The sequence below is a fragment of the Scyliorhinus torazame genome, chromosome 6 (assembly GCF_047496885.1).
Source record: "Scyliorhinus torazame isolate Kashiwa2021f chromosome 6, sScyTor2.1, whole genome shotgun sequence".
In the NCBI taxonomy this organism is placed as follows: Eukaryota; Metazoa; Chordata; class Chondrichthyes; order Carcharhiniformes; family Scyliorhinidae; genus Scyliorhinus; species Scyliorhinus torazame.
In genome coordinates, this window is record NC_092712.1 from 210,357,818 (window position 1) to 210,384,070 (window position 26,253).

At 47.8% G+C, this 26,253-nt stretch overlaps 1 long non-coding RNA gene across 1 annotated transcript in view; it reads right to left on the bottom strand.

Moving 5' to 3' along the window:
- Positions 1-2,477: 2,477 nt before the first annotated feature.
- The window catches only part of LOC140425253 (uncharacterized), a 38,146-nt gene continuing 14,370 nt past the window's right edge, over positions 2,478-26,253 (bottom strand). Inside the window, exons 2-3 of the long non-coding RNA XR_011947800.1 lie at positions 8,977-9,099; positions 2,478-2,936 (exon numbers count right to left, since the gene is read on the bottom strand). This is a non-coding gene — a long non-coding RNA (uncharacterized lncRNA). The remainder of the gene's footprint in view (positions 2,937-8,976; positions 9,100-26,253) is intronic.

Genomic DNA, 26,253 nt, shown 5'->3' on the forward strand with positions numbered 1-26,253 from the left:
TCTCTGTAGAATTTCAGCTAGTGTAAATACAGGTGGGCTTCTTGTGGCAAAAATTAAGGCGACACTGGAAATATCAAAAAAGAAAAAGATGTGAAATATTTAAACCTTGACATGTTGAAGAACGAGAACATCAAAATGACATTCAGACTTAAAGTAAAAACAAATATAAGTGTCTCAGGGCTGAAGAAAAGGCACAAGCAGAGGTCTCAGAACTAGAAATAGAAAACTAACGGAAAACATGAAAGAGAGTACACAGGATGCTGCAAAGGAAATGTTACCAAAAATGGAAAAGAGAAAGAGCCAAGGAGTGGATTACAAATGAGATATTAGCAATTATGATAGAAAGTGGAAAGAAAAGTAACACTGTGCTTTTAAATGTCGTGAAATAGGCGCCGGTGCTGCTGGGGGAGAGAGAGGGGTATGGAAAGTGTCCAAAATCGCCATAGTTTGCTGACAGTTGTGCTGCTGATCGGGGGGCTTCTGCTAGGGTCGGGGGAGTAGCAGGGGTGGCCAGGAGGTCGGCTGTGGAGTCGGGGTGGACGGGCACGGAACACCATTGCCGCAGCCTGCAAGGCAGCCATGCAGCTGCGCACACCGCTTATTGCCCCTGTGGACATAGGGCCACAGGTCATATGAATGACACCCCACGCACCCCTCTAGGTGCCTTCTGACCCCAGCCGACCCATCAGTGGAATGGATATGCTCCAGTGCAACCAGTGCCATCTTGTTGGCTGAGATGGTGTATGTGGGGAGTGAAGTGTGTATAGACAACTGCAGCTTGTCAGCCTCCCGGGTGTCAATCATGGACCCGATGGATCCCGCACCATTTCCCATTGGAATCAGTTGTGTTCCATGTGGCACCAGTGCTAGCATCTCAACGATCACAGAATCGGTCCAGGTCCCGGGCCAGTTTTGTTGTCAGGCACGTTCACGAATCCTGCGCCGGTGTCAACACTTGGTCTCAGGGACGGAGAATCCAACCGATGAGATTTATCTAGGGCTGCTGTTGGGACAAAATAGTGAGCTTCAGGCTAGAAGATGGTCAATCAGATATATTTCAAGTGAAGGGACAAATTATCCAATCCTTATACAGAACAAATATTCAAAGAATTAGATGTACTTCCAGGGTAAAACTTGGAGGCAATAAAAGAACAAAAGTGTAGTACCCTGACAACATAGGGTGCTTGCACATCACAGGAGGTCCCAGAAATGTTGTAGGTCACGATTATGGGCACGATTTAATGAAAAAAAAAGAGTTCCATTGTGGATGGGTTTTGCGGGTGTTTCCAGGTGCTCTGACCCCACTATCAAACGAGACTGTTATTTTTCGGGCCTCGCCGGGGAAGGCCCCACATACCTTCATGTCCTGCACTGAGGATCTTCACTCGCCAGTGCAGGAAGGGATCAATCACCAACCTGATCTCTCAATTCCTCAACCCAACCTCTGGACACCCCCCCCCCAATGCCCCAACTTGCCTGTTGGGGGGTTATCAAGTCCCCTACTTCATAAGGACAGGGCACCACCACTGCCAAAATGGCAGGCTGACAGTGCCAAGGTGGCATTTTGGCAGTGCACTCTGGTAGTGCCAGGCTGGCAACTGGGAGGCACCGCTAGGATGCCCAAGTGGCAATGCCAGGGTACCAAACTGGCAGTGCCAAGATGCACGGGTGGCAGCAGCAGTGCCAGGATGCCACCCTGCCCAGAGGCCAACCACCTGTGGACCTCCATTCGCCTAGGACAACCCCAAGTACCATTCCGTCCATTTGTGCTAAACAGTACGTGGCTGGTGTCTCCTCGGTGAGGGGATTCGATCTCAGGTGCTGATTAGATCCGACGTGTGCATATTCAAGTGTGCCTAACTGCACACTTCGAGATGCAAATTTAGCACCTGCCCATTGTGGACAGGATCCAGATAGCGATGTTTCGCGAGATTCCGTTAGATCTCGCGGGGTGTGGCGAGCTGCGTAAATCACCCGAGCAGCCGCTCGCTTGATTTACCGGCCGCATCACGTCCAGGGTCGGGCACGGGGTGACCATTAGATTTCACCCTATAAGTTTTGAATATGGATTGAGTATGAACACCAGAAAGCCATATACAATGCTAGTTGTAAGGAATACCTTTGAAGAAACTAGAGTGAAGATTGCAGCGGATGATGTCTCATTGGAACAAGTAGATACGTTTGTCTATTCAGGACTAATTTTGAGAAGATGAAGGATGTGTTTTTTAAAATTCAAAGTACCCAATTTTTTTTTTTCTCAATTAGGGGCAATTTAGCAAGGCCAATCCACCTAACCTGCACATCTTTGGGTTGTGGGGGTGAAATCCATGCAGACACGGGGAGAATGTGCAAACTCCACACAGACAATGACCCGGGGCTGGATGAAAGACGTGTTAACAACAAGAAAACTCTAACTTGTAACAAGGTAAAATCTCAAAAGATTACATTTTCTTTTTTTTTGGAAAAATATTTTATTGAGGCTTTTATATACTCACGCAACAAACATAATCACAAATCAAAACAAACCAACAGGGCTTCAAATAAAAAACTCAACAAAATAACCCACAATAAGATGCTATTTTCTAACATAATACAATCAGGCAGATTCAACATGAAAGAGAAATCGGGGACTACATCATGGGAAGGCAGAAATTCAGGTCCTACAGACTGGGTCATTTTGATTGTAAATTACATAGGGCACAGAAGGAGGTTTCATATGGCTTGGCGGGGGTGTGGGCTGTCATCTAAAATGTAGGTAGGGTCACCTTTTCTGGCTTGATGAGACAGTGAGCAATGGAGACATGTCCATCGTGGTGCAGGCACCAGTTACCCCTGTCCCTTTCCACTGAGCACACACATATCAATGGAGTCAGCGCTGGAAGGCACCATTGGGCTCAAATCAAACAAGATGCTGAGCTCAATAGGTCAGGTAGAATCTATAGAGAGAAACAGAGTTAGTGTTTAATATTGTTAACCTTCACTGGGACAGAGCTTAATTCTGGCACAGGCACCAGAATTAAAGCGCAATACAAATTTCCGGCACTTGTTCAGGTCTTTTATTTTGTTATAAATTTAGAGTACCTAATCCTTTTTTTTTCTAATTAAGGGGCAATTTAGCGTGGCCAATTCACCTACTAGGCACGCCTTCGGGTTGTGGGGGTGAGACCCACGCAGACATGGGGGGGAATGTGCAAACTCCACACAGACAGTGATCTGGGGCCGGGATCGAACCCGGGCCCTCAGCAGCGTGAGGCAGCAGTGCTAGCCACTGCACCACCATGCCATCCACTAGTTAGGGCCTTAACGATCTCTCAGAAAGCGGCTACACCAGGAATACAGACACAGCCTTGAAGCCAAACTCAAGTCCCAGGCTGCCAAGAGAGGGTAGGCTTCAAGACCAAAGTTAGTGAAGGCATTTTCAACTGAAGTTGGGCAATTTCATTTGGAATTTATCATATATTTTATGCAAATTATTAACAATGATGCATGTTTGCTGCATACATTTTTAAAAATTCGCATATACTTGAAATCTGAAGAAACAGATTGTGGACCAAGTTATTTTTAAAATATTTTAAATAATTTGGTTAGTCCGCCTCCTCTTTTATGCAAACTAATGTGAAAATCACAGATTAAGAGGATGAGTGGATCTTTCAAGTCAGTTCCATATATTCACGTTGAAAGTAAGCAGCATCCCAAAGCTCCTCACCCATCAGCAGCCATATTTCTTTGTACTTGTTCTTTGTTGAATGTGCTTTTGGTATTTACATTTCTTTGCGTTTCATGATTGGCAATTTTCATTCCTGTATACTGTGGCAATTAGAACTTTCTGTGTAAGATCTGTGTTGTTATCTCATAACTTCTAAAGTCAAGGCAGATGTGTGGACATGAGGAAGTGTAACATCTAAAACATAATGCTTAATATATCAGGGATATACAGAAACTATGCCATTTTAATTGTAATGTAGAATTATGACTGGCATTGCTCATATTTATTCAGTGAATTAATTACTGTAAGGGTGAGTAATGGGTGTACAATCAGAAAGAAGTGCATATCTCCAATGAAATAATTTGGAAAGAAGCTTGCACGGGTTTCTGCTCAGAGATTTTTAAGAAATTGTTTTTCGATTGGCTCCTGCAACATAAATAACCAGTGTTAATGGTGCCCATTGCTGCTGAACAGTAACATCAAATGTCACTCAGTGATGCCTAGACCACAGTTACAGAAATCTTCATGTCATGAATGTTTTTTGAATACTTAATGTAACTTTAAGGATAAGTGGCTTGATGATCTCTTCCCTTCATTCTGTTATTCACGTTCCAAGTAACAAACAAGCACTTGGAAATTATTTTATTGTTAACCCATGCCTCAAAACTTTAAACATTTACAATTTAAAATCATTTGTAAAAACAAATACACGAAGTACTGTTAAAGCATACGTACGTGCACAGTTCCGGATGCATCGCTGACAATCATACAGATGCATGCTAAGAGATCCTCCACACTCATAGATCATGGTATTTACAGCGCAGAAGGAGGCCATTCATCCCATTGAGTCTGCACCGGGCCTTGGAAAGAGCACCCTACCCAAGCCCACACCTCCACCCTATCCCCACACTTCCACCCTATGCACGTAAAACAGCCTAACCTTTTTTTTGGACACTAAGGGCAATTTAGCACAGCCAATCCACCTAACCTGCACATCTTTGGACTGTGGGAGGAATTCAGAGCACCCTAAGGAAACCCACGCAAAACATGGGAAGAGCGTGCAGACTCCGCACAGACTGTGACTCAAGTTGGGAATTGAACCTGGGATCCTGGAACTGTGAAGCAACTGTGCTAACCACTGTGCTACCGTGCTGTCCCTGTCACACTATATGTGATTAGACTGCAGCACCTTGAGAATTGCCAGCAGAGGGATAATTGTTCTCTCTCTCTTCAGCTTCCAGTGCAATAGATCTGGAAGAATATTAACTCCAATCTTAGGCTGAGGCCTTTGAGTAAAACATTAATTAAGATGCTGGAAGACATCAAAGCAAAATAATAAAATAAAGCTTAGTCACATTATTATGAAACATGTTTTTTGAATGTCTTGATTATAATTATTACTTTCAACATTTTTTATCCATGTGCAGTGGATTAGTTGAAGAAAAGAATGTTGGAAAAATATTTTTTGAGCCATTTGATTGGCTGAGTTACCGTTTTCTTTAGTTACGAGATTAAGCTCACTGCTGATTGTTATAGATTTCTGTTTGATTCTCTTTAAGAATCACATGAACACCTTTGAAGATGTAACAAGCCAAGTAGATAATGGGGATCCTGTCGATGTGGTGTATCTGGACTTCCAGAAGGCACTTGATAATGTGCAACAGAAAAGGTTTATATACAAGGTAAGATCACATGGGAGCAGGGATAATTTATCGGCTTGGATAGAGGATTGGCCAACCAGCAGAAAGCAGAGAGTCGGGACAAATGGGTCTATTTCTAGTTGGCAAGATGTAACTAGTGGGGTAACACAGGGTTTGGTTCTCAGGCCCAAACTATTTACAATATTTATTAATAACTTGGATGCAGGGATAGAAGGTACTATAACCAAATTTGCAGATGACAATAAAATAGGCAGGAGAGTAAGTTGAAATGAGAAAATAAGAAATTTACAATTAGTTAATAATAATCTTTATTGTCACAAGTAGGCTTACATTAACACTATAACAAAGTTACTGTGAAAAGCCCCTAGTCACCACATTCCAGCGCCTGTTCGGGCACACAGAGGGAAATTCAGAATGTCCAATTCACCTAATAGCATGTCTTTGGGGGCTTGTGGGAGGAAACTAGAGCACCCGGAGGAAACCCATGCAGACACGGGGAGAACGTGCAACGTGCAGACTCCGCACAGACAGTGACCCAAGCCAAGAATCAAACCTGGGACCCTGGCGCTGTGAAGCAATAAATGCTAACCGCTGTGCAACTGTGCCTCCCTGATACTTGTTCTTTGCGTACTCACTAGAAAAGATATAAGATTGGGAAGGTGAATGGGCCAACATTTGGCAGATGAAGTTTAATGTGGATAAGAGTGAGGTTATCCATTTTTGTCAGAAAAATGGTGGGCAACTTCTTATCTAAATGGAACAAAACTTTATAGTGCTTTGATGCAGAGGGATCTGGGTGTCCTCATGTATGAATCATAAAATTATCATAGAATATACTGTGCGGAAGGAGGCCATTCGGCTCATCAAGTCTCCACCAGCCCTTGGAAAGAGCATCCTACGAGCACCCTACTTAAGCCCACACCTCCACCTAACCTTTTTGGACACTAAGGGTAATTGAGAACGGCCAATCCACCTAACCTGCACATCTTTGGACTGTGGGAGGAAACCGGAGCACCCGGAGAAAACCCACGCAGACACGGGGAGAACGTGCAGACTCCGCAGAGACAGTGACTCAAGCCGGGAATCGAACCCAGGTCCCAGGTGCTGTGAAGCAACCGTGCTAACCACTGTGCTTCCGTGCCACCCATCAATTGCTGAAAACTAGCATGCAAGTACAGCAGCTAATTAGGAAGGCAAATCAAATTTTGGCATTTATAGCTAAAGGAATAGATATAAAAGTAAGGAAGTGTTGCTGCAACTGTACACGGCATTGGTGAGACAGCACCTGGAATACTGTGTACAGTTTTGGTCCCCTTATTTGAGGAGGGATGTAGTTGCATTGAAGGCAGTTCAGAGGATGTTCACGAGATTGAATCCAGAGATGAAGGGCTTGTCTTAAGTAGAGAACATACCTCTTCATTCACCTGAGGAAGGAGCAGTGCACCGAAAGCTAATGACATCGAAACAAACCTGTTGGACTTTAACCTGGTGTTGTAAGACTTCTTACTGTGCTCACCCCAGTCCAACACTGGCATCTCCACATCTTAAGTAGAGAGATTGAGCAGTTCAGGCTTAGATTCTCTCAAGTTTAGAAGAATGAAAGCAGATCCAATTGAGTACATAAGATGCGAAAGAGGATTTACAAAGTCGACGTAGAGCGGATGCTACCTCTTGTGGGGCAATCTCGTATGAGAGGCTAGAGTTTTAGGATAAGGAGTAACAGATTTAAAAAGGAGATGAGGAGAAATTACTTCCCTGAATGGGTTGTGCAGTGGATGTCGGGACACTAAGTAAACTTTAAAAAGGAGGTAGACTGATTTTTACTTAGTAATGGGTTGAAGGGTTATGGAAAACAGGCAGGAGAGTGAAGATGAGGCCAAGAGGAGATCAGCCATGATCGTGTTGAATGGCAGAGCAGGCTTGAGAGCTAAATTGCCTACTCCTACACCTAGTTCTTATGTTGTTATGTTCTTATATGACCCAGAAATTTACACGTAGACATATAGGATGCCTGAAATGTTAAAAACCAAAGAAATGTGATGAGCAGGAAATATGTGCCGTTAGACTAGGAAGGATTTTTGAATTTTTGGAGGAGGTGGGACTTGAGGTGAGGAGAGTGCATAATCAGATTCCTGAGTAGTACGCTGTCCCTCCAATTGGGTCCCAGCTCCCAGTCATTTTTGAAAAGACCTTAATGCCAGCAAGCCACATGAACACAGCAGTTTAGCACATTAGTTTGTAAATGAGGCACATACCAGCGTATTAAAGGGCAAAAAGCTATTTTGGATTGCAGGCATGGGACCACAAAGAACCATTATTATGTCTCTGATTAGGAGATGACATCGCAATGGGGAACCCCTCACTCAATTGAGACCACCAAAAGTGTTTTTCCTGCAAGTATGTGTAAAGCATCCAGACAGCTGCCATGGAATCTTTATCCTTCAGTAATCACAAGAGCTGCAATTGCATTGTTCATACCAATGCAGAGGCTACGTGAATGTTTGCACGGGACAAGGGCTCATCATTGAAGAATGGTATCTATACCCAAGTCTTTCCTGAATACACGGTGTGTGATAACCACTGGCATCTCAGCCCAAGTGCCACCGTTGAGCAAGCTATTTAATTGCTCAGGATGTGATTCCAGTGCCTTAACTGGTCATGGGTTGCCCTCCAATACGCTCCATGAAGAGTATCTCAGGTTGTGCTGGTTTGTTGCACTCTTCATAACATAGCCCTCCAGGCTGATGTGAACTTCAATAACACAAAAGCAGAAAAGTGGCATATTTTCTTCGATGAGGAGGAAAATAGAAGGAGAAAGTAGTTCGGCAGAGTAACCCAGCCTTGCAAGGACTTCCAGAGTACCAGTCCACCCTGATTTATGTGTTTCTCCTGATTGCCTTTCATCCTGCAAGAGAAATAGTTCACGCCCTCAGCATTCCATGGAGGCGGGTGAATCCAGGAGGCAAACTTGCAAATGCAATGGAGGTTCCACTGCTCTCTACATTGCCTGGAAGGTACACCTCGAAATGTCACACTACGTGACACACATATTTGCATCTCTCTCCACCTTGTCATTTGTGTGCCCATTAATCGTTACAATCACATATGTTCTGGTGCAATCATAATTATCCTCATTACAATTGCTAGATCGTTGAGTTTGCTGGAAAGAGAAAAGGTATGGAGGTGCCTGTCATGATATCCACATCAGCATATCATGGTGCAATCACACACACACTGATGGACAGATAGTTGGACCAACCAGCACACACATAACATCGCAGCCAATCACCAGTGAGAGTATTCGCACTATAAAACAGGGAACACCACAGTTCCCGCTCATTCTACCAGGAGATAGCTCAGAGCACAGAGCTCACAGCGCGCCACGCAGACATAGACCATGTGCTGAGTGCCTCACTAAGATAGTGATAGGGCTGGGTCCACAGGTTAGCTGGTGAAGCACGTACCCAAGCCAGCAGTTAGTTGTTACTATTGTTTAGACAATAAAAAAGAGTTGTACCATCTACAGCCGTGTTGGATCATTTGTGCATCAGAACACCCAACACGACATGATACCAGTAGTGGAAGCTAACCAGCGACTGTGAGACCTACCTGTGCCCTTTCAGAAATCCGCCATCCTGCTCCATGGAAAACATCAGCCCACCGCAGCCGCTCCGAATCGCTGGAAATCTTGGCGTCAACTGGAAGCTGTTTAAACAGCGCTTCCAGCTCTTCCTAGAAGCCACAGACAGGGAGAATGCATCAGACACCTTCCTCTGTATATAGTTCAGCCTCATGTACATGTTGTAAATATTGCACACACATACTCAGATGCACTCAGTACATATTTCTATTTATTAGCATGTAGGCACATATCCTTGTTAAAGGGGGGGGATGTCATGATATCCACATCAGCATATCATGGTGCAACCGCACACACTGATGGACAGGTAGTTGGACCAACCAGCACACACATAACATCGCAGCCAATCACCAGTGAGAGCACACGCACTATAAAACAGGGAACACCACAGTTCCCGCTCATTCTACCAGGAGATAGCTCAGAGCACAGAGCTCACAGCGCGCCACTCAGACATAGACCATGTGCTGAGTGCCTCACTAAGATAGTGATAGGGCTGGGTCCACAGGTTAGCTGGTGAAGCACGTACCCAAGCCAGCAGTTAGTTGTTACTATTGTTTAGACAATAAAACAGAGTTATGCCATCTACAGCCGTGTTGGATCATTTGTGCATCAGCACACCCAACACTCAACAGAGCCCACACTCTGGATTCTTGCAAACATGATGAGAGGTTTTATTAGGAATGTTGCTCATGCAGGGCAGGTCGGTAGCGCAGTGATTAGCACTGCTGCCTACGGCACTGAGGACCCGGATTCGATCCGAGCCCTGGGTCACTGTCAGTGTGGAGTTTGCATATTCTCACACCCATGACCCAAATATGTGCAGGTTAGGTAGATTGGCCATGTTAAATTGTCCCTTAATTGGAAAAAGATAATTGGGTACTCTAAAAGGAATGTTGTTCATGCAATCTAAGATGGAGAACTGAAGTCCACACAAACACTCACTGCAGATGTCACTACAGATCACATGACCCTTCACCAGCAGGGCTGTATCTCTGTTACATTATATCCCTGTATGCTTCACTCGATGCCTGTGGTTATGTATTTACATTGTGTATTTTATGTTTGTCCTATTGTGTATTTTCTTTTCATGTCCGGAATGATCTATCTGAGCTACACAGAGAACAATACTTTTCACTGTACCTCGGTACACGTGACAATAAACCAATCCAATCCAGTCCTCAGAAACAAAGTATGAACATATCTCTGTATCTGGCCTTTGTTCCAAAGTATCGCTGTCTACATTTTCCAAGGGAAACGCGTCTTGAGAAGTTTCTGAGATTTCATTTTGTGAAACTAGTAGTTGATCAGCATAGAATCATAGAATTTACAGTGCAGTAGGAGGCCATTCAGCATATCGGGTCAGACATTGACAAACTCTTTCATCATCTGTCTGTACGGTGTATGATATTGGGCCTGTCTTTGCTAGGATCGCAGCTGGTAGTATAGCTTCTGGATAGCACTTACTCTTGATGGAATTCTCGCTTTTTATAGTTTTGTTCTCTCCTAGCAATCTGTGTTTGTTGTTGTGTTTTGACAATCTCTGAAATATTAGGTGGTATTAACAAATCAAACTGTGTTTGGGGTTTCTGCTGGTGGACTCTGTTGTTGTGTGTGCAGTGTTCCAGTAACCATTAAGAATTTGTTTACTCGTAAGGTTTGCGTGATCAAAGCGAGGGGGCAGGAGAGGAGACTGGAGGAGTTGCCGTGTAAGGTGGTGGGAGGGAGTTTTCGCTACCTGGGTATTCAGGTGGCAAGGAGATGGGAGCATCTACACAAATTCAATCTGGGCTGATTAGTGGCACAAATGAAGGAGGACTTCCGGAGGTGGGACATGCTCCCGTTGTCACTGGCGGGGAGGGTACAGATCGTAAAGATGACGGTTCTCCCGAGACTTTTGTTTGTTTTTCAGTGTCTCACTACTTTTATTCCAAAGGTCTTTTTTAAGCGGGTGAACAAGGTGATCTATGGGTTTTGTGTGGGCGGGTAAAACCCCGCTAGTAAAGAAAGTGCTGCTGGAGCGGAGCCGAGGGGAGGGAGGGCTGGCACTGCCGAACTTTAGGAACTACTACTGGGCAGCGAATATAGCCATGATTAGGAAGTGGGCAGTTGGGGAGGGGTCGGTGTGAGAGCGGTTGGAGGCAGCATCATGTAAGGGCACAAACCTGGGGACATTGGTAACGGCACCTCTGCCGTTCTTGCCGGCCCGGTACTCCATAAGCCGAGTGGTAGTGGCGGCCCTGAGAGTCTGGGGGCAATTGCGGCAATTGGAGGGAGCGTCAGTGTGGGCTCCAATCTCTGATAATCACCAGTTTGTGCCAGGGATGATGGATTAATGGATGGGGGGTTTTGGAGTTGGCAGAGAGTGGGTATTGAAAGGCTGGGGGATCTGTTTATTGATGGAGCTTTCCCGCTCTGCAGGATCTGGAAGTGAAGTTTGAATTGCCGGGAGGGAATGGGTTCCGATAGCTCCAGGTAAGGGATATTGTGGGAAGGCAGGTTTTTACCTTCCCGCTCCTTCCGCCACATGGGATACAGGGCAAGGTAGTTTCTAGAACGGGGGTGGGGGAGGGGAACGTATCGAAAATTTATAAAGAACTCATGGAGTGGGAGGAAACCCAGGTAGGGGAGACAAACATAAATGGGAAGATGAGTTGGGAAAGGATTTAGAGGCGGGTCTGTGGGAGGATGCCTTGAGCAGAGTCAATACATCCTCATCATGTGCCAGGCTCATCCTGATACAATTCAAGGTGGTCCACCGGGAACATGTGACATGGCCCGGATGAGCAGGTTTTTTTGGATAGATAACAGGTGTGGGCGGTGTGCGGGAGGGGCCACAAATCATGTCCACATGTTTTGGGCATGCCCGAAGCTCAGGGGATTCTGGCAGGGATTTGCAGATGTCATGTCCAGGGTGTTAAAGGTGAGGGTGGCACCGAGTCCAGAGGTGGCGATTTTTGGAGTGTCGGAAGACCCGGGAAACTCGCAGTATTATGCTAACTTCTCAAAGCTACTATGAATTGTAAAATACTTTCACCTTCTTCCTGACTATGACGGTGGAACCAAAACCTTTCTGCAATTGACATTGGTCGAGGTGATAAATGCCCTTGTAACATCATGTGTTCGATATTGCCTCCCCAGAAAAGAGACTGTTAATCACAGCCCATTGCTAGAAAGTTATGAATGGATTGCAGCTAATGGATCTGCGGGGTATAAACACCAATGTTTTACAGCTGTTCTCCTTCGAGGAACAGACACGTGAAGCTTCCAGTTAAGTGTTACAGCTGTAACATTTTTCACTGCCTCTGTCCGAACTGCTCTCTAACTTCCAGACAGGGGCCTCTTTTCTAAGAGTGGGGAGTCTGTGGGGGTGGGCATCTTTAGTCAGAGGGTCCCTGAGGGGGGGTCGCTTTAGTCCGGAGGTCCCGGAGGGGGGTCACTTTAGTCAGGGGTTCCCTGCGGGGACTCCTTTTAGTTAGGGGGTCTCTGTGGGGGTCCCTCTAGTAAGGGGATTCCTGTGGAGGGTTCATTAAGTTAGTGGGAGTCCGCCTATTCATGGAATCCCTGGGGGGTCTCTCTATTCAGGTGGTGCAAGGGGGGGTCTCCCTATTGACGGGGTCCCTGGGAATCTCCTGTTAAAGGGGTCCCTGGGGGTGTGTGAGGGAGTCTGGTAGAGGAGAGATGGGCAGGTTGTGCATTGTGAGGGGGAGTGGCTGTCAGATGGACTCTTGGGGAAACTCTCCTTAGGAGTTACCCCCCTTGGCCCACCACAAGATCCACCATGCCAGGGCCGCACTGGTAGAGACCACAAGTGATTCCTGCCCACGTGATTCCCAGCCCCAGGGATCGAAGAATCACAGAGGGCAGAGCATACATCATTAAGATCCATTTGCACTTCATTTCCATCCTCCCGCTGGCACACAGTCATAAACCTCGATTCCGGTGCCAGTGGGGGGGGGTTGGAGCATCGTGTTCGGATCGGCGTTAGCTGACGCCGGCGCCAATCCCAATTTTGTGATTCTCCACCGCATCATGGACCCCGATATCGGCATCGGCTGATGGACAATCCAGCCCAATGAGGGGTTTTGTTATGGATGTTGTTCATACAATCCAAGATGAAGAACTGAAGCCCGCACAAGCACTCATTGCTGGCGTCACTACAGATCATGTGAGGCTTCACCAGGAGGAATGAATTCACTGATCCATAACAATACATTGATTAATTCTAACAGATTAAAATCGTAACGAATATCACCTAAGTGAGCCAAATTGCAAGACTATTGAAGCCAATCTCAGTTCCTCCCCTGGGGTATTAAGGATGAGATGGGAGGCAGGTTGCTCACTTGTATGGGGATGGGACTGAGATGCCAGTGATGGTCATGCTCAAAACTATGTGCCAGTATGGGCAACTCATCAGGCCACCCCACCTGTGACAATGCAGGGGCAGCCAATGCCACACAGCGCTTTTCTGCATTGATGTTGCCTTAGAGTGTAGGGTTAAAGCGACACCCCATGAGGGGTGGCTCCTTCACACTCCTCATTACCTGCCTCAGTCCTCTCATGGACATTTTGAACGTCAGAGTGGATGACCAGCAGGGTTAGGGTTGGGGTTAACCTGGCCGCTCCATATATTGTTGCATTATCAATGCCCCGACTGGCAAATGCAACAGAAATTGGGAAATGTTGTGGAGTGGTGTTGTAGCTCCTGGGTTGGCCAACTCACGATTTAAAATGGAGAACAGCAAAGGCTGCAGGGAAATTCAGCCAACACAGGCAGAAACCAGCAGGTGCAAGTTTACTGTGTATTAAACTCTGCAAAAGCCCAGACAGCATCGATACAAGCAGCCATCTGCATAATAATGTGGCAGCCATCTACATACTGATGAGCGATCCCAGGGAACAATCGCAACATTTGGGACAAACAAAGCTAAGCCAGGTTCCCCGGCGCCAGCAGGAACCAACACAAAAGAGGTTGACGGACACCTCAAGACCGCCCATCGATCAGGGAACCGCTCCAGTACTGGAGAAATCGAACCAAGCGATTGGAACAAAGTCCAATCACCTGGAACCAGGTACAGGGTCCGCCCCAAAAGGCGGGAAGCCCCTGGGGACTATAAAGTTAAGCCCCCAAGTTCAAATCGTTCTTCTTGACTGGGTCACTCAGCAATGCAAACCAACCTTGACCGTGACCGGTTCAACTGCCGCCGAGATCCAGAAAGTCTTAAGTTAACGCTCGCTACGAGATAGGCGCTCCTAGCTACCAATCCGTACCAACTTCGAATCCCGCAGACTCAGAACCCGAACGAAAGGCCATTTGTTCCCCTGACCTGCTGGGCCAGTCCGAAGCTAAGTATAGGCCTGTTAGTTGTAGAAGTAGCTTAGACGTAGAATTTATGCATGAGCAGCGATTACTGTGTATAATAAATGTGCTTTGATTTGAATCTTACTAATCGGTGTATCGAGTTATTGATCGGAATACACAGCCTCTAAGCTCTGATCGGTTAGACAGAGATGCTGACTGCAGGATCCATCAATATAAAGGTAAATGTAAGAGGGTCAGCAGCAAACCAGTGAGGTAGTAGCAGTTCTTTCACTCACACTGAAACAATATCAGAGAAGGATGGAGGTATGATTCTCATTCACTGATGGATTGGTGTTGCAGCCCATTGCAAGGGTGTCTTCCATGATTAGAGTGGTCTGCTTTGTGGAGCTGGAATCATGACACATTAATCAGCAATATAATAAGGAACATAGGCGGATGCTGGAATCTGAAACAAGAACAGAGGATGCTGGAAAAACCCAACAGGTCTGGCAATATCTGTAAGGAGAGAAAACAGAGTTAACATTTCGAATCCATTTGGCTCTTCATCAGAACATTAATCAGCAATGTTCCCTCTAAGCTGCATGTGCACGCTGACACCCAGAATTACCATACAGGGAACAAAAAGGCTCTCTGCAATCTTTAAGACGCACACATGCATGGCTGTACAGCAACCTTAAAGTGACAACCAGGTCACACACAACAAATGTAAATTAGTCAACCTCTGCTTGCCCTGACCGTGAAAGCTCTGCATGCCAACATTTCTTCTGCTTAGAACAGGATGAGAGATATATTATCAATTGTCTTTGAAGAAGTCATTGATCTGTTGCAAGTTGCTCTCCTGCAGGGAGGTAGGAATGATATGAAGTTGGTCTATGAGAGAGTAGATGGTGAGAAAGTGGAGTGTCCACTAACACGTTTCCATCCCCCACCTGCTGTTCCACCTTCAACCAATACCCGGCATGCTGTTTCCACTCCATGTAGCCATGTCTGCTCCTCCACAGGTCCAATTGTCCTTGGCATGGCCCTGACCGGCTCCAACACCTAAAGGTAATCAACTGCAAACCTATCAAGTCAGCAGAGGGGTCAGACAGCCTGCCTCTGCCCCTGCTAAAAATACGTAGGAGAAGAAAAGGGAACATTTTGGAGTTCGCCACGGGCGAGGGTGGTGGCTTGGTGCTATTGTCACTGGACTAGTAATCCAGTGACCAGGATCATATCTGGTGACCCAGGTTCGATCCCACCACAGCAAATGGTGTAATTTAAACTCAATGAAATATCAGGATTTAAAAGTCTCATGATGACCATATTGACACATATTGATTGTTGTAAAAACCCATCTGGTTCACTCATGCTCTTTAGGGAAGGAAATCTGCCATCCTTACCTGGCCTACGTGTGACTCCAGACCCACAGCAATGTGGCTGACTCTTAAATGCCCTCTGAAATGGCCTAGCAAGCCACGCAGCTGTATTCAACCACTACGAAGACGCAAAAAAGGAATGAAGCCGGACGGACCACCCGGCATCGTACCAGGCACCGGAAACGACAACAGCAAATCCAGCCCTGTCAACCCTGCAAGGTCCTCCGTGCTAACATCTGGAGGCTTGTGGGAGAGTTTGGAGAGATGTCTCACAGACTAGTCAAGTAACAGCCTAACATAGTCATACTCACAGAATCATACCTTACAGACAATGTCTCAGACACCATCATCACCATTCCTGGGTACGTCCTGTCTCACCAGCAGGACAGACCCAGCAGAGGTGGTGGCACAGTGGTATACAGCTGGGAGGGAGTTGCCCTAGGAGACCTCAACATTGACTCTGGATTCCATGGTATCTCATGGCTTCTGGTTAAACATGAGCAAGAAAACCTCCTGCTGATTGCCCGCCACCATCAGCTGATGAATCAGTACTTGGAAGAAGCACTGAGGGTGACAAGGGTGCAAAATATGCTCTGGGTGGGGGACTTTCATATCCTTCACCAAGAGTAGCTTGGCAATACCACCACAGACAGAGCTGGCAGGGTCCTAAAGGACATAGCTGCTAGACTGGGAATGCCGCAGTTGGTGAGAGAACCAACAAGACGGGAAAAACATACTTGACCTAATCTTCACCAATCTGCTGCAGGTGCATCTGTCCATGACAGTATCGGTAGAAGTGACCACTGCACATTCCTTGTGGAGTCAAAGTCCGGACTTCACTTGAGGATACCTTCCATCGTGTTGTGTGGCACTACCACCAAGATAAATGGGTTAGGCTTTGAACAGAACTCCCAACTCAAGCCCGATCATCCATGAGGCGCTGTGGGCCATCAGCAGCAGCAGAATTGCATTCACCACAATCTGCAACCTCATGGCCCGGCATATCCCCCACTCGACCATTACCACCAAGCAGGGGGATCAACCCTGGTTCAATGAAGAGTTCAGGAGAGAATGCCAGGAGCAACATCAGGCATACCGAAAAATGAGGTGTCGACCTGGTGAAGCTACAACACAGGACTACTTGTGTGCCAAACAGCATAAGCAGCAAGTAATAGACAGAGCTAAGCAATTCCACAACAAATGCATCAGATCTAAGCTCTGTAATCCTGCCACATTCAGCCATGAATAGCGGTGGATAATTAGACAACTCACTGGAGGAGGAGGCTCCACAAATATCCCCATCTTCAATAATTGAGGAGCTGAGCACATATGTGCAAAAGACAAGGCTGAGGCATTTGCAACAATCTTCAACCAGAAGTGTCAAGTGGATGATTCATCTCAGTATCCTCCGGAGGCCCCCAGCATCACAGATGCCAGTCTTCAGCCAATACGATTCACTCCATGTGATCAAGAAATGGCTGAAGGCACTGGATACTGCAAAGGCTTCAGGCCCTGACAATATTCCGGCAATAGTAGTGAAGATCTGGGCTCCAGAACCTGCCGCACCTCTAGTTAAGCTATTCCAATACTGCTGCAATACAGGCAATTACCACCTAATGTGGAAAATTGCCCAGGCGTGTCCTATACACAAAAAACAAGACAAATCCAACACAGCCAATTACCACCCTATCAGTCAGTAAAGTGATGGAAGGAGTTGTCCACAGTGTTATCAAGCGGCACTTAATCAGCAATAACCTACTCACGGCGATCAGTTTGGGTTCCTCCAGGGTCACTCAGACCTCATTACAGACTTGGTTCAAACATAGACAAAAGAGCTGAATGCCAGAGGTGAGGTGAGAGTGACTGCCTTTGACATCAAGGCAGCATTTAACCAAGTATGGTATCAAGGATTTTCACAGTAACTTCATTGCAGTGTTAATGTAAACCTACTTGTAACAATAAAGATAAAGATTATGAAAAGGAGCCCTAGCTAAACTGGAGTCAATTGGAATCAGGGGGAGAAAAAGCTCTGCTGGTTGGAGTCACACCGAGCACAAAGGAAGATGGAGGTGGTGGTTGGAGGTCCACCATCTCAGCTCCAGGACATCACTGCAGGAGTTCCTCAGGGTAGTGTCCTGGCCCAACCATATTCAGCTGCTTCATCAATGACCTCCCTTCCATCATAAGGTCAGAATTGGAGATGTTTGCGGATGACTGCACAATGTTCAGCACCATTCGCGACTCCTCTGATAATGAAGCTGTCCATGTCCAAATGCAGCAAGACCTGGACAATATCCAGGTTTGGCCTGACATTTGGCAAGTTACATTCATGCCACACAAATGCCAGGCAATGACCATCTCTTACAAGGGAGGATCTAACCGCTGCCCCTTGACATTCAATGACATTATCATTGCTGAATCCACCACAATCATCAACCTTGGGGTTACCATTGATCAGAAACTGAACTGGGCTAGCCATATTAATACGGTGGCTACCAGGACAGGTCAAAGGCTAGGAATCCTTTTTTTAAAAAAAATATATTTTATTGAAAATTTTTGGCCAACCATCACAGTATATTGTGTATCCTTTACACAGTAATATAACAATATAAATAACAATGGCTAGTTTTATAAACAAGAAATAAATAACATATAAACAAAAACAAAACTAAATGGCAACTGCCTTGTCCCAGATAAATATTCTCCAAAAATATGTTTTAACAGTCCAATATACAATTATCTATAACAACAACCTATACATATTATACTTATATATTAACATCCCTGAGAATCCCTCTGGTTCCTCCCCCCCCCGGGCTGCTTCTGCTGTCTTCTTCTTTTCCATTCCCTCTATCTTTCTGTGAGGTATTCGACGAACGGTTGCCACCGCCTGGTGAACCCTTGAGCCGATCCCCTTAGGACGAACTTAATCCGTTCCAGCTTTATAAACCCTGCCATGTCATTTATCCAGGTCTCCACACCCGGGGGCTTGGCTTCCTTCCACATCAACAGTATCCTGCGCCGGGCTACTAGGGACGCAAAGGCCAAAACATCAGCCTCTCTCGCCTCCTGCACTCCCGGCTCTTCTGCAACCCCAAATATAGCCAACCCCCAGCTTGGTTCAACCTGGACCCCCACTACCTTTGAAAGCACCTTTGTCACCCCTACCCAAAACCCCTGTAGTGCCGGACATGACCAAAACATGTGGGTGTGATTCGCTGGGCTTTTCGAGCATCTCGCACGCCTATCCTCTACTCCAAAAAGTTTGCTAAGCCGTGTTCCAGTCATATGCGCCCTGTGTAACACCTTAAATTGTATCAGGCTTAGCCTGGCACACGAGGACGATGAGTTTACCCTACTGAGGGCATCAGCCCACAGCCCCTCCTCAATCTCCTCCCCCAGCTCTTCTTCCCATTTCCCTTTCAGCTCGTCTACCATAATCTCCCCCTCGTCTCTCATCTCCCTATATATGTCTGACACCTTACCGTCCCCCACCCATGTCTTTGAGATCACTCTGTCCTGCACCTCCTGCGTCGGGAGCTGCGGGAATTCCCTCACCTGTTGCCTCGTAAAAGCCCTCAGTTGCATATACCGGAATGCATTCCCTTGTGGCAACCCATATTTTTCGGTCAGCGCTCCCAGACTTGCAAACGTCCCATCTACAAACAGATCTCTCAATTGTGTTACTCCTGCTCTTTGCCATGTTCCAAATCCCCCATCCATTCTCTCCGGAGCAAACCTATGATTATTTCTTATCGGGGACCACACCGAGGCTCCCGTCTTTCCCCTATGCCGTCTCCATTGCCCCCCAAATTTTCAGAGTAGCCACCACCACCGGGCTTGTGGTGTATTTCTTCGGTGAGAACGGCAACGGCGCCGTCACCATGGCTTGTAGGCAAGTCCCCCTACAGGACGCCTTCTCCAATCTCTTCCACGCCGCTCCCTCCTCTTCGCCCATCCACTTACATACCATTGAGATGTTGGCGGCCCAGTAGTACTCACTCAGGCTCGGTAGCGCCAGCCCCCCCCTATCCCTACTACGCTGCAAAAATCCCTTCCTCACTCTCGGGGTCTTCCCGGCCCACACAAAACTCATGATACTCTTCTCAATCCTTTTGAAAAAAGCCTTCGTGATCACCACCGGGAGGCACTGAAACACAAAGAGGAATCTCGGGAGGACCACCATTTTAACCGCTTGTACCCTCCCTGCCAGTGACAGGGATACCATGTCCCATCTCTTGAAGTCCTCCTCCATCTGTTCCACCAACCGCGTTAAGTTTAACCTATGCAATGTACCCCAATTCTTGGCTATCTGGATCCCCAAGTAGCGAAAGTCCCTTGTTACCTTACTCAGCGGTAAGTCCTCTATTTCTCTGCTCTGCTCCCCCGGATGCACCACAAACAGCTCACTTTTCCCCATGTTCAACTTATATCCTGAAAATTCTCCAAACTCCCCAAGTATCCGCATTATCTCTGGCATCCCCTCCACCGGGTCCGCCACATACACCAATAAATCGTCCGCGTAAAGAGATACCCGGTGTTCCTCTCCTCCCCTGAGTACTTCCCTCCACTTCCTGGAACCCCTCAATGCTATTGCCAGGGGCTCAATCGCCAGTGCAAACAATAATGGGGCCAGAGGACATCCCTGCCTCGTCCCTCTATGGAGCCGAAAATACGCAGACCCCCGTCCATTCGTGACCACGCTCGCCATCGGGGCCCTATACAGCAGCTGTACCCATCTAATATACTCATCTCCAAAGCCAAATCTCCTCAACACCGCCCACAAATAATCCCACTCCACTCTATTAAATGCTTTCTCGGCATCCATCGCCACCACTATCTCCGCTTCCCCCTCTGGTGGGGGCATCATCATTACCCCTAGCAGCCTCCGTATATTCGTATTCAGCTGTCTCCCCTTCACAAACCCAGTATGGTCCTCATGGACTACCCCCGGGACACAATCCTCTATCCTCATTGCCATTACCTTGGCCAGAATCTTAGCGTCTACATTTAGGAGGGAAATAGGTCTATAGGACCCGCATTGCAGCGGGTCTTTTTCCTTCTTTAGGAGAAGCGATATCGTTGCCTCCGACATAGTCGGGGGCAGCTGTCCCCTTTCCTTCGCCTCATTAAAGGTTCTCATCAGTATCGGGGCAAGCAAGTCCACATATTTTCTATAAAATTAGACTGGAAATCCATCCGGTCCCGGAACCTTCCCCGCCTGCATACTCCTAATTCCTTTCACTACTTCCTCTATCTCGATCTGTGCTCCCAGTCCCACCCTCTCCTGCTCCTCCACCTTAGGAAATTCCAGCCGGTCCAGGAAGCACATCATTCTCTCCTTCCCATCCGGGGGCCGAGCTTCGTATAATCTTTTGTAGAATGCCTTGAACACTCCATTCACTCTCTCCGCTCCCCGCTCTATCTCTCCTTCCTCATCCCTCACTCCCCCTATTTCCCTCGCTGCTCCCCTTTTCCTCAATTGATGGGCCAGCAACCTGCTCGCCTTCTCCCCATACTCATACTGTACACCCTGTGCCTTCCTCCACTGTGCTTCTGCAGTACCCGTTGTCAGCAAGTCAAATTCTACGTGTAACCTTTGCCTTTCCCTGTACAGTCCCTCCTCCGGTGCCTCCGCATATTGCCTGTCCACCCTCAGAAGTTCTTGCAGCAACCGTTCCCGTTCCCAACTCTCCTGCTTTCCTTTATGTGCCCTTATTGATATCAGCTCCCCTCTAACCACTGCCTTCAGCGCCTCCCAGACCACTCCCACCTGGACCTCCCCGGTATCATTGAGTTCCAAGTATTTTTCAATGCACCCCCTCACCCTTAGACACACCCCTTCATCTGCCATTAGTCCCATGTCCATTCTCCAGGGTGGACGCCCTTCTGTTTCCTCCCCTATCTCCAAGTCTACCCAATGCGGAGCGTGATCCGAAATGGCTATAGCCGTATACTCCGTCCCCCTCATCTTCGGGATCAACGCCCTTCCCAAAACAAAAAAGTCTATTCGCGAATAAACTTTGTGGACATAGGAGAAAAACGAAAACTCCTTACTCCTAGGTCTGCTAAATCTCCACGGGTCTACTCCTCCCATCTGCTCCATAAAATCTTTAAGCACCTTGGCTGCAGCCGGCCTCCTTCCAGTCCTGGATCTCGACCTGTCCAGCCCTGGCTCCAGCACCGTATTAAAATCTCCCCCCATTACCAACTTTCCCACCTCTAGGTCCGGGATGCGCCTAGCATGCGCCTCATAAAATTGGCATCATCCCAGTTCGGGGCATATACGTTTACCAAGACCACCGCCTCCCCCTGTAGTTTGCCACTCACCATCACGTATCTGCCCCCGCTATCCGCCACTATGGTCTTTGCCTCAAACATAACCCACTTCCCCACTAGTATAGCCACCCCTACTGTTTTTCGCATCTAGCCCCGAATGAAACACCTGCCCCACCCATCCTTTGCGTAGTCTAACCTGGTCTATAAGTTTCAAGTGCGTCTCTTGTAACATAACCACGTCTGCCTTAAGTTTCTTAAGGTATGCGAGTACTCGTGCCCTCTTTATCGGCCCGTTCAGTCCTCTCACATTCCACGTGATCAACTGGGTTGGGGGGCTTTTTACCCCCCCCCCCCTTGTCGATTAGCCATCCCCTTTTTCCAGCTCCTCACCCGGTTCCCACGCAGCTGTGTTCCCCCCCAGGCGGTGCCCCCCCGCCCACCCCACCCCATTCCGGCTACCCCCCTCCCCAGCAGCAGCAACCCAGTGACTCCCCCCTCCCATCCCCCCCCCGCTAGATCCCCCACTAGCGTAGTTACATCCCCCATGTTGCTCCCAGAAGTCAGCAAACTCTGGCCGACCTCGGCTTCCCCCCGTGACCTCGGCTCACACCGTGCGACGCCCCCTCCTTCCTGCTTCCCTATTCCCGCCATGATTATCATAGCGCGGGAACAAAGCCCCCGCTTCCCTTTTGGCCCCGCCCCCCATGGCCAACGCCCCATCTCCTCCACCTCCCTTCCTCCCTCCGCCACCACCTGTGGAAGAGAGAAAAGTTACCGCATCGCAGGATTAATTAACATAAAACTCATCTTTCCCCCCCCTTTTTCCCCCCTCTTCGCCCCCCATACTCGCCCCACCACTTTGTTTCAAACGTTCTTTTTTAATAACCCGCTTATTCCAGTTTTTCTTCCACAATAAAAGTCCACGCCTCATCCGCCGTCTCAAAGTAGTGGTGCCTCCCTTGATATGTGACCCACAGTCTTGCCGGTTGCAGCATTCCAAATTTTATCTTCTTTTTGTGAAGCACCGCCTTGGCCCGATTAAAGCTCGCCCTCCTTCTCGCCACCTCCGCACTCCAGTCTTGATATACGCGGATCACCGCGTTCTCCCACCTACTGCTCCGAGTTTTCTTTGCCCATCTAAGGACCATCTCTTTGTCCTTAAAACGGAGGAATCTCACCACTATGGCTCTAGGAATTTCTCCTGCTCTCAGTCCTCGCGCCATCACTCGGTATGCTCCCTCCACCTCCAGCGGACCCGCCGGGGCCTCCGCTCCCATTATCGAGTGCAGCATCGTGCTCACATATGCCCCGACGTCCGCTCCCTCCGCACCTTCAGGAAGACCAAGAATCCTTAAATTATTCCTCCTCGCGTTATTCTCCAGCACCTCCAGTCTTTCCACACATCGTTTATGGTGTGCCTCGTGCATCTCCGTCTTCACCACCAGGCCCTGTATGTCGTCCTCGTTCTCGGCAGCCTTTGCCTTCACGACCCGAAGCTCCCGCTCCTGGGTCTTTTGCTCATCCTTTAGCCCTTCGATCGCCTGTAATATCGGGGCCAACAGCTCTTTCTTCATTTCCTTTTTAAGTTCTTCCACGCAACATTTCAAAAACTCTTGTTGTTCAGGGCCCCATGTTAAACTGCCACCTTCCGTCGCCATCTTGGTTCTTGCTTGCCTTCCTTGCCGCTGCTCCAAAGGATCCACTGCAATCTGGCCACTTCCCTCTCCTTTTTCCATCCGTTTCCAGGGGGGATTCCCTTCTGGTTTACCGCACAGTGCTTCTAGCCGTTAAAATTGCCGTTGGGGCTCTTATTAAGAGCCCAAAAGTCTGTTCCACCGGGAGCTGCCGAAACGTGCGACTTAGCTGGTCATCGCCGCACCCGGAAGCAAAAGGCTAGGAATCCTAAGGTGAGTAACTCACCTCCTGACCCCCGACGCCTGCCCACCATCTACAAGGCAGAAGTCAGGGGTGTGATGGAATACTCTCCACTTGTCTGGATGAGTGCAGCTCCATCAGCACCCAAGAAGCTCAACACCATCCTGGACAAAGCAGCCCACTTGATTGTTTCCCCTTCCACAAACATTCAAACCCTCCACCACAGATGATCAATGGCAGCTGTGTGTATCATCGGCAAGATGCACTGCAGTAACTCGCCAAGATTCCTCAGACAGCACCTTCCAAATCCACGAACATTACCATCTAGAAGGACAAGAGCAACAGATACCCTGGAACCCCACCACCTGGCGGTTCACCTCCAAGTCGGCATGATGGCACAGTGGTTAACACTGCTGCCTCACAGCGCCAGGGATCCGGGTTCAATTCCAACCTTGGGTGACAGTGTGGAGTTTGCATGTTCTCCATGTGTCTGTGTGGGTTTCCTCTGAGTGTTCCAGCTTCCTCCCACAATCCACAGATGTGCAGGTTAGGTGGATTGGCCATTCTAAAATTGCCCTTTAGTGTCCAAGGATGTATCGGTCAGGTTAAGGGCTATTTGGTTAGGGCGGGAAGTTGGCTTTGGTGGAGTGCTCTTTCAAAGGGCCATTGAAGACTCGATGGGCAGAATGGCCTCTGTAGGGATTCTATGATTCTATGAAGTCACTCACCATCCTGACTTGGAAATATATTGCTGTTCCTTCACTGTCGCTGGGGCAACATCCTGGAATTCCCTCTGTAACAGCACAGGGGGTGTACCTACACCTCAGAGACTGCAGCTGTTCAAGAAGGCAACTCACCACCACCTTCTGAATGGAACTAGGGATGGGCTAAATGCTGGCCTAACCAGCGACACCCACATCTCATAAATGAATTTTAAAAAGGGTATCCCACACAGCTACCTCTGAAAATATTATTAGTAAGTTTCATGTAATTATTAATACTACGGGCGTAATTCTCTGTTAGCTGATGGCAAAATCAGGAAAGGCAATTGGGCCGGGAATCAGTTCCGACGCCAAAATTGCGGCAGGTGCAGATTTGACGCCAAAGTGCAATACTCCAGCACCTCGACAGCGGTGTCAATGCGTACCGGAATGCAGGACAGTAAACACCATTTTCATATCATTAGCAGATCCGACCTGGGCCTCCGCGATTCTCCACCTCCGATGGGCTGAGTCCCGACGGCGCGGTTTACTAGTGCTTTTGCAAATCGTGAAACCGGCGTGGCGGCAGCTGTGGGAGAGAGGGGTACGGAAAGTGTCCAACTTCGCCACAGTGTGCTGACAGTAGTGCCACTGGCCGGGGTGGGGGGGCTTCTGCCAGAGCCGGGGGGGGGGGAGTAGCGGGGGTGGCCAGGAGGTGGGCTGTGAGGTTGGGGTGGATGGGCACGGAATACCTTTGTCGCAGCCGTCAATGTAGCCATGCAGCTACGCACACCGTTAACAGCCCACTTTGAACCATCAGCTGTCTGGGCGCGCTCCAGCACAACCAGTGCTATCTTGTTGGCTGGGATGAGTGTGTGTGGGGATTGTAATGTGTATGTGCGGCTGCAGCTTGTTAGCCTCCCGAGTGTCAATCACAGATCCAGCGAATCCCGCACCATTTTTCATTGGAATCGATTGTGTTCCATGCGGCACTGGTGCCAGCCCCTTAATAGGAGCGGAATCAGTCCAGGTGTGGCAGCAGTTTTTCTGTCGTGAAAGTCCAAAAATTCTCGTTGGCATCAACACTTAGACTCAGAAACGAAGAATCACACCCTTGGTTCCCTGTTTATGTGGTATATATTAATGATTTGGACTTAAGTACAGGGGGAATAATCAAGAAGTTTGCAGACGGCACAAAAATTGGTTGTGTAGTTGGCAGCAAGAATGATGACTGCAGGAAGATGTCAATGGATTGGTCAGGGGGGGTAGAAAGTGCCAAACGGAATTCAAACTAAAGATGTGTGAGGTGGTGCATTTGGAAAGGTCAAACAAGGCAAAGAAATACACAATAAATGGGGGAATAATGAGACACATAGAGGAAGTGAGGGGCCTTGGAATTAGTGTCCACAGATCACTGCAAATAGGCCATGTCAATAATGTCCAGAAGGCATATGGGATACTTTCATTTATTTGTTGAGGCATAGAACATAAGAACAGGGAGGCTATGCTGGAACTATATCAGATATTAGTTCAGCCACAACTTGAGTACTGTGTGCAGTTCTGTTCACCTCATGACAGAAAAGATATAATTGCATTAGAGAGGACTTAGAGGAAATTTGAAAGGATATTGTCAGGATTGTAAAATTACAGCTATGAGGAAAGATTGGATAGACTGGGGTTGTTATCCTTAGAACTCAGGCGGATGGGGGAGGT